Source organism: Rhincodon typus, chromosome 14 (assembly GCF_021869965.1).
Source record: "Rhincodon typus isolate 14 chromosome 14, sRhiTyp1.1, whole genome shotgun sequence".
NCBI classification, from domain to species: domain Eukaryota; kingdom Metazoa; phylum Chordata; class Chondrichthyes; order Orectolobiformes; family Rhincodontidae; genus Rhincodon; species Rhincodon typus.
This window is the reverse complement of record NC_063345.1, coordinates 22,115,138-22,128,713: the sequence shown is the minus strand read 5'-3', so window position 1 is coordinate 22,128,713 and position 13,576 is coordinate 22,115,138. Positions and strand designations below refer to the sequence as shown.

The 13,576-nt window shown below is 41.5% G+C and overlaps 1 protein-coding gene across 5 annotated transcripts in view; it reads right to left on the bottom strand.

The window, feature by feature from the left end:
* LOC109911891 (serine/threonine-protein kinase PAK 3-like) overlaps positions 1 to 13,576 on the bottom strand; it is a 224,092-nt gene that overhangs the window by 110,051 nt on the left and 100,465 nt on the right. For 3 of the 5 annotated variants that reach the window (XM_048605190.1, XM_048605189.1, XM_048605193.1), the window contains exon 2: positions 8,435 to 8,552. The exons of the other annotated variants lie outside the window; for them this stretch is intronic. The gene's annotated coding sequence lies outside the window, so the exon portion shown is untranslated. The remainder of the gene's footprint in view (positions 1 to 8,434; positions 8,553 to 13,576) is intronic. 5 annotated transcript variants of the gene reach the window in all.

The following is a 13,576-nucleotide window of genomic DNA, read 5'->3' as shown; positions in this document are numbered from 1 at the left end:
TGGGGCTTGAGGTGGGAGGAGGGGATAGGTGGGAGGAAGGACAGGTTGGGGAGGCAGGGACGAGCTGGGCTGGTTTTGGGATGCGGTAGGGGGAGGGGAGATTTTGAAGCTTGTGAAGTCCACATTGATACCATTGGGCTGCAGTGTGCCCAAGCGGAATATGAGTTGCTGTTCCTGCAACCTTCGGGTAGCATCGTTGTGGCACTGTAGGAGGCCCAGGATGGACATGTTGTCTGAGGAATGAGAGGGAGAGTTGAAATGGTTCGCGACTGGGAGGTGCAGTTGTTTAGTGCAAACCGAGCGTAGGTGTTCTGCAAAGCGGTCCCCAAGCCTCTGCTTGGTTTCCCCGATGCAGAGGAGGCCACAATTGGTCACCAACACCTTCCACCCCAACCTTAAGTTCACCTGGACCATCTCTAATACCTCTCTCTCCTTCCTGGACCTGTCTGTCTCATCTCTGGCAACCACCTAGAAACCGATATCCATTTCAAGCCCACCGACTCCCACAGCTACATAGAATACACCTCCTCCCACCCACCTTCCTGCAAAAATGCCATCCCCTATTCCCAATTCCTTCGCCTCCGCTGCATCTGCTCCCAGGATGAGGCATTCCACTCCCGGACATCTCAGATGTCCTCGTTTTTCAAGGACTGCAACTCCCCCACCTCAGTGGTCGAGAACGCCCTTGACCGTGTCTCCCGCAACTCATCCCTCACACCCCCTCCCCGCAATAACAACCAAAACAGAATCCCCCTCGTCCTCATGTACCACCCCACCAACCTCCGGATCCAACGCATCATCCTCCGACACTTCCGCCATCTGCAATCCGACCCCACCACCAAAGACATTTTTCCCTCCCCACCCTTATCTGCTTTCCGGAGGGACCACTCTCTCCGTGACTCCCTTGTCTGCTCCACACTCCCCTCCAGCCCCACCACACCCGGCACTTTTCCCTGCAACCGCAGGAAGTGCTACACCTGCCCCTACACCTCCCCCTCATCCCCATCCCAGGCCCCAAGAAGACTTTCCACATCAAGCAGATGTTCACCTGCACATCTGCTAATGTGGTATACTGCATCCGCTGTTCCCGTTGTGGCCTCCTCTACATTGGGGAAACCAAGCAGAGGCTTGGGGACCGCTTTGCAGAACACCTACGCTCGGTTTGCACTAAACAACTGCACCTCCCAGTTGCGAACCATTTCAACTCCCCCTCCCATTCCTCAGATGACATGTCCATCCTGGGCCTCCTGCAGGGTCACAACGATGCTACCCGGAGGTTGCAGGAACAGCAACTCATATTCCGCTTGGGAACCCTGCAGCCTAATGGTATCAATGTGAACTTCACAAGCTGCAAAATCTCCCCTCCCCCTACCACATCCCAAAACCAGCCCAGCTCGTCCCTGCTTCCTTAACCTGTCCTTCCTCCCACCTATCCCCTCCTCCCACCTCAAGCCCCACCCCCATCTCCTACCTACTAACCTCATCCCGCCCCCTTGACCTGTCCGTCCTCCCTGGACTGACCTATCTCCTCCCTACCTCCCCACCTACACTCACCTTTACTGGCTCCATCCCCGCCTCTTTGACCTGTCTGTCTCCTCTCCACCTATCTTCTCCTGATTCCATCTTCTTCCGCCTCCCCCTCTGTCCCTATTTATTTCAGAACCCCCTTCCCCACACCCATTTCTGAAGAAGGGTCTAGGCCCGAAACGTCAGCATTCCTGCTCCTCTGATGCTGCTTGGCCTGCTGTGTTCATCCAGCTCTACACCTTGTTATCTCAGATTCTCCAGCATCTGCAGTTCCTACTATCACTGGAGTTTTGGCACTATTTTTAATGATATGCATCAAAAAAATAGTAGCTGACATTTCTCTCTATTATCCAGAAGCTGTGCTCCCCCTCTACTGTTCTCAAATATTCTTATTTGTAAATGTATGTTGTGCTTTACACAATCCCACACCAGTAGTCTAATCCAATTGGCTAAACTGTGTGGGCACCTTGATATAAGAGTAATAAACTTGAGGTTACACTACAGACATCAAATTTTGTATAACACTTAGACAATACTACAAAAAGATTAAACTGTACTAAAATAGATCTATAAGTCTGAATTCTAAAAAGTCAGCCTTACCATTAGGCAACTGAATCAACTTGTTTTAAACAAAGTGATAAAAAGTTTAATTATCCCTCGAGTCAAATTCTTACATCCAGTTGTAATTGTCTTTAAACAGTTACTGCCTAAACTGTCAAAATTTTCTAGCATTTTTGATTTTATTTCCATTTTCCAAAATCTGCTGGAATTGAAATCCCATATAAAACTACTCATTTTAGATACATGAGCTGAATTTTCATCTGGGTGTGGAAGAGTGTCTCAGTGTAAAAATACTGCACTGATTTCCTCCTAAAAGAAACATTGATTTTCCTCCACATTACCATTTCCCTCTGGTATGTTTATGCATCAAGGAAATGCACAACTGGCCCCATTGAGGTCGGGTTCCTCTATTTTAAAACGGGCATGAAAACCAGATATTGTGCCGAGCACCCCCACTGCACACCATTTTTGTCTGGTATTCTTAGTCTTGGAAGCCACTAAAAATACATCACTTCTGACAAAACGTAAAGAAAATGAAAAGCATATTGTGAGATCTAGAATATCTTAAAAATGTGCAAGTGTTTTTACACCATCAACTGTCACTCTTTGGGGTTGCATTGTAATTTAGATTACAATGCAGTAATACATTGGGATATGCCCTTTAAAGGTAAGTAAGTTCTCCTATTGACCAGCTTTGTGTATTTGTTCACATATATTACATGATGTTTCAAATGAGAAGGTACCACAATGCAGTGAAAGATGTTGCAAAATGTCCTGTCAGCTATGCTGTCATTTTATCTACTGTGATTTAAGTAGTTTTGGCTGATTTTGAAACAAAAAATGGCCTTAACACTTGGAAAAAAAAAACTAAATATCTGTTTCTTACACTGATGGACCTGCACTTGACTTTGAACCTAAAATAAGCACATTCTGTTCTTTCCAATCCAGAGAATAGTCCATTGCTGGGCAACTGTAGACATTATTGGTGCTTGGCTGGCTTTCAAGTAATAATTGGTTTCAGCACAGTGAATGTTCTATTCATCTACAGTTTCAAGGTGGTGTAACAACAGTTCGTCCCTTTGATGTGTCGTCTGGTTTGTTCACACAAGCTAATAGGATGGCAATATATTACAAGGCTTTTTCCCATGGCAGAATGCCCTTTTTTCTTGGTATCGATGATATTGGACATTTATCTTCTCCCCATAAAATGTAAAATATTTTCCATTGATGCTTCATGGGATTTGACTATGCATAGTGCATTCTGGGTGACAGGCTATAGAGGATACATGGGAGCTCAGAGGTGCCACGGGAAATTTAGGGGCACGGAGGAAACATGGAGTGGCACTGGTGATCAATGGAGGCATGGAGTCTAAATGGGTTCATAGAAGTAGCACAAGCATTCTGAAAAGGCCTGAGTTGATATGGGATGAGAGAGGTGATGAGAGAAGTTGAGGGGGTATTTTAACACAGTTGGAAGCCAGGGTACTTTGTTGAAGAACTGAGTCAGGCCTTCTAGCCAGCCTACCTCTGCACTCACACTCCCCAAGCACTCTGAAGTCATGCACGCATTGGGTGTGTACATTGCAAGGTGCAAGGTCAACTTTTCCCCCAAGGCCCAAAGCGAAATTCAGCTCATGGTTAATACTTGTTAAAAATACAATTACATTTTTTCAGTACACATCTCAGAACTGATTATCTCACAAATATATCCTTTCATTGAACTGTGATACGGTATGACTAAATACTGTAAGACCTGTAAGCTTAGAAATATGCAGGATCTTCTGCTGTTTTGACAATCCAAATAGGTCACCTAGTTTGCATTGAATCTATGGTGACAATAACAGACAGTACAGTAAGTACCAATTTAAATGGCTAAATAAACAGCAGTGCACACAAGCCAATGAATGACGGCATACAGTTTGTCTAGCCTAAAGCCAGCAACGTTCATGCAGCAGAAACAGCTCAAGAAAGCTGAGGTTCAATCTAGTTTCAGAGATAGTAGGAACTGCAGATGCTGGAGAATCTGAGATAACAAGGTGTAGAGCTGGATGAACACAGCAGGCCAAGCAGCATCAGAGGAGCAGGAAGGCTGACGTTTCGGGTCGAGACCCTTCTTCAGAAAATCAAACGGATCCCATTTTCCCTACAGCAAGGGCCATAATTCACAGTGGGAGACTTACAATTATTTTTAAACTAGTCGTAAACATTTTTGAAGGGGAAATAAGGTCTGTGGCACTGTCACAATGTCAATGAAACACTCAGGCCTTTAATTATTTAATAAAAGAATCTGCCTTTGTCATTGAGAAAAATGGAATAGTGCTGGAACAAAATTGGTTGTTTCTCATGGAAACAGTCCTTTTGTTTCCTTTAGCAGAGTTCAAAGAGCTTTATAAAGTCACATCAAGAATGATATACAGAGATTCCATCTTCTTCCGCCTCCCCCTCTCTCCCTATTTATTTCAGAACCCCCTTCCCCACCCCCATTTCTGAAGAAGGGTCTAGGCCTGAAACGTCAGCTTTCCTGCTCCTCTCTTGCTGCTTAGCCTGCTGTGTTCATCCAGCTCTACGCCTTGTTATCTGAGGTTCAATCTGATCTTCAGCGCAAGCTCTGCATGCTTTTAAGCTCTAATGACATTCCTGGAATACTCATTTTCTGTTGTGTCTTTTGTTTAGACTTGACTTCGATGTCCTGTTTACCAATAGCTTTACCATTTGCAGCAAATAATGTATTAATTACAGAGCTAAAAAAATTTCCATTTCTACAGCACATTTTACAACAGAATATCCCCAATGCACTATGTAGCCAATGAGTTGTAAAGTAAGACACAATGCAGCAAATTTTCACACAGCAAGTTCCCACAAACAGAAATGTGATAATGAACAGATAAGTCTGTTCTTGCAATGCTGATTGAAGAATAAATATTGTGCCAGGACACCAAGGTCAATTCAATTTTTCTTCAAAATAGTGGGATCTAATACTTCCACCCAAGGGGCTAGATAGTACCTCGGTTTAACTTCTCACCAAAACAAAACATTTCTGACAGTTCAACATTAACTCTATACTGCACTACAGTCAGTGCTACTGGCTGAACCACAGCCGACAACTAAGACTTAGAACAATGTACCTGTAAAAAGATCTTATTAACAGCATGTAAAAAAACATGCTAGAACCAAATTAAAGAACTCTCTCCCTTCAGTCTTCCAGATAGTGGATTACAGGTTCTGAGGAAGGGTCACCCGACCTGAAACGTTAACTCTGTTTTTTCCTTCACAGATGCTGCCAGACCTGCTGGGCTTTTCCAGCAACTTTGTTTTTGTTCCTGATTTACAACATCCGCAGTTCTTTCGGTTTTTATTCAGTGGATTATTTGTAATCTTTTTGCTTAAGCTATTTCTTGGCACATTTATTATTGAAAGGAAGCTATTTATTTATGCATAATTAAACCCTGTAGAAGTGAATTATTTCACTGCATGTAATAAAACCAGGCTTAATAGAAAACAGCACAATTGAAAAAAAAACACTCCTTTGCAGAAAAAGAGCTACAATACAAAGCCAGAAAAAAATTGCTCCAAAAACTTGCAATTTTATACCACCTTTCAAGACATTCCAAAGTGTTTCATGCAACTGCAAACAAAAAAAATGGAAAAGTCGGCTTGTGTGATTAAGTGGATAACTCTTTCAAAGAGTCAGCACAGGCATGGTAGCCTAATGGCCTCCTTCTCTCCTGCATCACCCATGATCCCACACCACTGTTCAGCCAAGTGGCTGAATTTGTTTTTCCCAAAGCGGAGTATGACCCCCAACACTGACCAAACAAAAGTGAAATTCAACAAAGGGATGGCATCCATGTTGGACAGTTAGCACCAGAGCAGGTAAGAATGCACAGCAAAAGATTCTGAAACTTTTGTACATTCTGGGTTTGGATCTCTGGCTCCATTGTAGCTTGACATTTAACTGGAAGAACATTTTTATCCGTTTTGGATAATATTGCACCATCTGCCGACCTAAGGCCTCAGCAGAGTAGCAGTGGTTAATTTGCCAGCCAAGTCATTCTTGTGGTCCCAGGAAGAAGCTTCTATCTCTCTCTCTCATCTTAATGGTAATGCAGCCACAAATAACCAACTTTCAGGCTGTTAAAACTTGAATAGTCAGCCAATGGCAGACATTACACTTTCTGGATCAGCCTGCCAGAAAATGGGCCATATTCTTTCCTGGACATAATTGAGCACATTGTATTAGATCCACATGCATTTCTTATGAGTTGTAAACTAAAATGTTGTCTACACGTAATTGGGTCTAATGGTAAGATTGTTGCACTAAATAAGTTAACCATGCAACTAATTTGCATTGTATCACAGGAGTTATAATGGAATTGAATGGATTCATCTAATGGACGATAACCCAACTACAGTGTAGAACAAAAAAAAACTCCGCTGCTTTCTCAATAGCTATACAACCCAGTTTCTGTGCAAGTCAAGAACTTCAATCTTCTTTGCCTGAATTAAACACACCTATGGGCAATATTTAATGCAGGTAATGGGGAGGATCAGGGTTTCTCTCCCATGACTGGAGAGTGATCCTGCATCACCTCCTTTGGAGAAAGCCCACAGGAAAGTGCCTCTAAGGAACTGTAGTCAGTGATAGACCTTCCTCAGCATCAGAGATCTTTGGGCATATTTGAAACACCCTTCCTACCCCCACCCAAGAACTACTGCTCAGAGATTGGCAGCTGTTAATTGCTCATAAGTGTCAGGGGGACGGGTGGTAAATGCCAGCAATGCACCCAGAAAGAGGACTAGGATCAAAGAGGGACCCAAGCTACAGGTGAGTTGCAACGGGATGGCATCAGTGGAAGAGGTCGCCAGTAAAGAGAGGGGGAAATAGTGCCAGTAAGGGGAGGGCAGGAAGTGCCCCTCAGGAAGTTCAGCAATCAGATGCTGCAGTGCTTTTGAATGAGGTAAAAGCTCTCAAGCAAACACAATAGGTTTGATTTTCCCACATGACAACAGACTCACCCACAATGGTTGAATACCAGCTGGATCAGGACGTGGCTTTTAATTTGGGATTAATTGCTTCTGAATTGGCAGCAGGATAGGTACCATGCAGAGAATTTCCAGCACAAAGTTAAATCAGGGCAGAAGTACCTCCATCTCCCTCCACCCTTCCCCCACCAACATCCTCCCCACCCTTTCTGGGCCTCAAATCCACCATTGTATTCCTTTAACAAGCCCAGTTTAAGTAAGCATTTGAGAACATCATAATGAGTATTAGGTTCAAAGTAATTGGGCATAACAACAAATGGTAGAATTTATGTAAGATCTAAACCTAATCTTTACTACAATTGAAAAACAATTTTGCACATCACATGCACAGCATATTCACAGCACTCGACTCAGTAGTGGCCATTAAAATTGGAGCTGAATTTTATCAGAGATCAGCAAAGTGTCATACAGTCATAGAGTCATAGACATGTGCAGAATGGAGGCAGACCCTTTGGTCCAACTTGTCCTTGCTGACCAGAGATTTCAAATTAATCTAGTCCCATTTGCCAGCATTTGGCCCATATCCCTCTAAACCTTTCCCATTCACATATCCATCCAGATGCCTTTTAAATGCTGTAATTGCACCACTTCCTCTGGCAGCTCATTCCATTTATGCACCACCCACTGTGTGAAAAAGTTGCCCCTTAGGTCCCTTTTAAATCTTTCTCCTCTCAACTTAAACCTCCTAGTTTTGGAATCCCCTAACCTGGGGAAAAGACCGTGGCTATTCACCCTATTGATGCCCCTCATGATTTTACAAACTTCTATAAAATCACCCCTCAGCCTCCAATGTTCCAGGGAGAATAATCCCAGCCTATCCCAGCTCCTATACTCAGTGCACTGACCAATAAAGGCAAGTGTACCAAACGCCTTCTTCACCATCCTGGTTACCTGTGACTCCACATGCTGGTTACGATTCTGTTTGAGGCAAGCACTCCCTCAGTATGCCAGGCACAGCAAATTATAGTGAAATTGTAAACCATCCAGGAACCTTGCTGACATTAATGGTGTTTAAGCTGGTTGTGGAGATTGTCCTGACATGCCACACAGGCAGGAAACTTGAATAGTAAGCAGAAATGAACATGCTGGATTTTGCTGTCATGAAGGATGGTCAGGCAGATTGCAGTATTATACGAAATCACAAACACAAAGTTCAGAAGATTCAGAATCCTTCATGAAGATAGTTGAGGCTTTCAATCTGTTGCACTTAAGGAAGTTAGAATCTGTAGCATCTGTAACCAAACGTTGCACTTTTTTCTAAGATTTGTACTCCAGCTCTATAAAAGGTAAATGATAGACTTACTGAATGTCCCACCGTCTCTACAAAGAGGAGTAAGGCTTTAGCTGTCCATGGTCACCCATCCTATTCAATATCTTCATTGATGAGATGTTAAATTTGCCGCTGAGTCTGACAATATTACCTGCAAAAAGAAATTCCAAATCATTAATCTGGAACCGATACTTAAACTGTGTCCTTTGTGATGGACTTATTGTGGAGTTCAGTTTTACAGATGATACTGTGTTCTCAAACTGTCCTGTGAATTTATTGTACCCTAGTCACCATTTTCAACAATGGCTAATCACAGCGATATGGTGCCTTTATACTGGAGAAAAAAGATATGAAAGATATTGACTCAAACATACAGAATTATCTATCTCAATTATTTACTTAAACAACTGCAGAATATTGAGCATTATATAATTTTGTTTAAAGTAGTTATAAAAAACAGCAAAGAAAAATCAAAATTAAAAATATTCAATTGTTAATTTCAATGATCTGAGAAGTGATATAGCATAAGACAGACTTGGAAACTGGCAAATAAGCAATAACAGGGCTCAACATAAACTATTTTTATAAATACATATTAAACAAAATAGAAATAAATATACTTGTAGTTTGGATGATTTGGGATATAAAAGGAAATCTTATGAAAGCAAAGGATATCACTGAAGTACTGGATTTTTGTTTGATTTTGGAGATTCCACAGCATATCCAAAAGGCACTGAGATTCTGGATTCAGACATTCAGACCCCATTTCCAATAAATCCTACTTTCATCAGTAGTGAAAAGGGGACAGGACTTGACTCACTCATAATGGAAATCTGAACTTAAACAATCCCATTTCACTTGATCCCATATTAGAGTCATAGATAGAGCTGTACAGTATGGAAACAGACCCTTTGGTCCAACTCGTCCATACCAACCACATATCCTAAATTAATCTAGTCCAATTTGCCAGCATTTGGCCCATATCCCTCTAAAACCTTCCTATTCATATACCCATCTAGATGCCTTTTAAATGTTGTAATTGTACCAGCTTCCAACTACTTCCACTGGCAGCTCATTCCATACATGTACCACCCTCTGCATGAATAAGTTGCCCCTTAGGTCCCTTTTAAATTTTTCCCCTCTCACCTTAAAACAATGCCCTCTAGTTCTGGACTCCCTGACCCAGAGGAAAAGACATTGGTTGGGTCTTACAAATCTTTGTAATAGATATAAATGCAGGCAAAGGACGCATATGGAACTTACACGCAGTTGAGTTATTTAAATTTTTTCATTTTTAATTTTGAGAACAAAAATGCCTGCCTGCATCTGAGAGTTAAAAAAGACTGTGCTTGCAGTTTCAATCACTTTTTGTTGATACAACCCTAAGTGCTATCATTACAGAGTTATTACTGATTTATTACTTCTACAACCTGTCATTACCAGAGTGAGAGGTTGTAAGTTCATCATTTACCTGACAGCTTCAAGGTATTAAAGGATTAGCTGTTAATGTGGAGCTATGAATACAAATACTTGTTTTTATAAGGGATGAATTACTTGAGGTGATTTAACATAATTGAAGTCTTTAATAGACACTGGAACTTTATTTTGGCTCCTAAGATCTGACCATGGAGGATACTGGCTGATCTGACATGAGGTGTGCAAGGGCAAAGAATGGTGGATGGAAAACAATGGGTTAGTATAAATTTGGCATAGGGGCTATTTGGTGCCATGCTACAGAATGATAGATCAGGTGGTATGATTTGGCATCAAGTTAACATAGAGCCCTTAAAGTGCCGTGGAAATGAGTAGAGTGCATTAGATAGCACATAGGAGGCAAGCTCAGAAAGTAACTGCTGAATACGCTGGCATCATTCAATGTTACCAAACCATCACGCCCAGACACGATGTATCCTATGTTGCTGAGAGGAGGCAGGTTGGAGGCAGTAGAAGCTCTGGCCTAATTGTTCAAACCTCCTGGTTATATTGGAGTGGTGAAAGAGAACTAGTGGAGTATTAAATCTGTTCAAAACATGAAAGAGAGGTAAATCTCAGTCTAACATTAATGAAAAACTACTAGAGACCATTGACAAAAACAAGGTTAATAATTGAGAGATGTTTGAATTAATAAGGAAGAGCTAGCATGAGTTGTCAAGGGCAAATCATTTCTGACTAACCTGATAAATTCTCAGAAATCAGAGTGGATTATTTCACATATTTCAATAAATACATATACTTAGATTTTCAAAAAACATTTTAAAAGTAACTCATAACAGATCCATGTGGAAAATGGAAGAAAATTGTTTTCAATTGGTACTGGTAACCCATTAAATAATTGGCTGAAGTTTGGGGGCAAAGAGTATTGCTAACCAAATGGAAATGCCTAGTGAGTTCCCCAGGGTTCAGCATTAGGATCAGTATCTTTTTTTGTTATATATAAATGACTTGGACACATGGAGTCCAAGTTTGAATGGCTAAATTTTGTGGGAGTGGAGGTAGCTCCAACAGCACACTGTCTACGAGTACCCTGACCTGGTTCCATGGCAACCAAACAACTAAGTTCATGATGTCAGGACTCTCATTCTTCTAAGGGGTGATATCCTGTCTCTGAGAGCTGACAGCTTATCGAAGAGCTAGCAGTTCCTCATTCCCAGCAGCACCAGTGGGAAACACCCTGTGTCGGAGCATCATCACAGATGCTGCACTATAACCAGGCAAGTGGGGTCAGAGCCACACAGGAGGTCCCACTAAACAAATGGTGGCAAAGGGGTACATTTGCATTAAACAGGCTCTCCATGAGCCACAGAGCACCCAGTCAGGAAGTCTCTACACCCAAACAAAAACAGAAGTTGCTGGAAAAGCTCAGCATGTCTGGCAGCATCTGTGAAAAAAAAATCAGAGTTAATGTTTCAGGTCCAGTGACCCTTCCTCAGAACATTTCTGCTGCAACTTAGGGTGAATGTAATCCTATACTTGTCAGTTATCTAATGACCAACCACAGCAGTTACTAACTGGGGGAGTCAGATAGAATTGGGGAGAGGATGTGGGATGGCTTTGGGTTTAAGATAGTGCAACCTGAAAAACCGAGCAATTAGTAAAGCTACGCAAGTAGAAAACAGGCAATTTTTAAAAAAAAATGCCTTATCAATTTTTGTTTGCCCAATATTCAGCTTATTTCATTAAGTTTGCAGGGCAATAAGATAAATGCAACATCAAAGTGGCCACTAGTTCTACATGTAAATGTCTCATCCATAAAAATAATAAAGGCTCTTTTGAGAGATGCTTCAGGCCAAAATCTAGCTTCTAGTGGATACACTGAACCAACGCCTTGTTCTCAGCATTTATACAGTGGTTAGGCTAGACCAACCCACCTGTACAAGAAATACAGGACTCAAATTGTATTATCCGCTTACTGAGAGTAGTTAATGCTGTGGAGGGATTAGTGGCAGCCTTTTATCACCAGATCATGATGTCACACTGGCTACTGCTAGCAAAACAAAAAAGAACAGGTTTCCCAGGGTGTCAGGTGAATGAGGTTACATTGTAGTTCTTTAAATAAATGAAAGAAATGTTGTTCTTTTCTATGGAACATGGACCTAAAGTACAGGAGCAGGAGAACTAAGAGCAGGAGAATTAGAAGCAGGAGTAGATCATTCAAACCTCATGGGAAGTTTTCTGGCTTGCCATGTCTGCCTCAGGGCAAATTCACCCAAATTATAGACTTTTAAATGTTGAGGGCAAGGAAAGATGTATTTGGGCTTACTACCTTCACCCGCAGTTTGAATGGGACTGTAGCGATTGCAGAAATGGCTGTTTAAAAGACTCTCCTCAGCACTTTGGAACCTCATCCCAGTTGTTTTGTTATATATTAAACCCTTACACCTCACACTTCAAATCCACCTCCTCTCCATACATCAACCGATGTGCCCAGACACGCCCAATGGCACCTTATAACATCCATGCCAATCCATGTCTCCCATATCCATACTCCATGGGCCGTCACATACTCCATGACAACCAACCAATCTCCTAACTTATCCTAATGGCCCCCTTATAGTCTCCAACCCAATTTAATGCCAGTTCATGCCAACCCACGTACCACCCTTTGCTCTGACACCATTGTTAACTCATCCAGGGCAGAGTATGGGATCTACTTCTGAGATGAAATAAAAATCTAAACATCTATTCCAACTTTTACCATATTAAAACACACCTTTAAGAACACTCACATTCATGAAAGCCCATTCAAATCCTCTCATGTGCTTAATCCTTAAAAAAAACTTGTATTCATAACTCCACATCAATGTCTGCTAATCCTTTAATAACCTCTTAAAGCTGTAATCAACATGTGAAATAAGGTGTTCCTGGGAATAATTATATGTTGTGGATAGCAGCCTAGTAATTGATAATGACATATGTTAGCCCTTGGTGTTACGTTAACAAACAGCTATTGTGATTGCTAGGAAGATATTTTTAACTCTCTCTGACAAAGATAGCCTTTTTCTTTAAAAAAAGGGCTCGGGATTTAAATTACGTTACAGCTTGACAGTGCTACATACCTCAAGCACTCTTCAAACACACTTATGTCAGCTTTAAAAACTTATAACTCTCACAATACAGGTTAAGGCCCTTGCTCCAATGGAACTGGAGACTATATGAACTCAGCCTTGAGTTCCAGTTGTGTTCAGTTGTCCCTCATGAATAAATCATGTCCTGTCCTTTTTTTTGTACAGGCAAAATTGACATTTATCAAAAATAGTTAAAGGACTTCCATGTTACGGTCTTGCCCTCCATTTTTAAAGATCTGCAGCATCTCAATGCCTACTGAAAACAATTCAAGGCCTTATCTCAGTCTGAAATAGTTAACTCCTTATACTGAACATATCCTGTCGGGGGAACCAAAAATAATAATTAATTTACAGTAGAGAAAGCAAAGCAAGTAATTTATGTACAGGCCTCATCATATTATTGTGGCATCCAAAACATTTCATAAACAAGTATTTATTTTTATTGTTGAAGGCAATTTTTGAAGAGCACTTTCCGCAAACCAAGAGTGAAATTTGTTTCTGGTTGTGTTAATTAGAACACCAAAATAATTTTATTTTCTTCATATCTATGTGGTCTCAGTTTACCATCTCAACTACAATACTGCACTCTTCTGCTACTGCACAAGTAGCA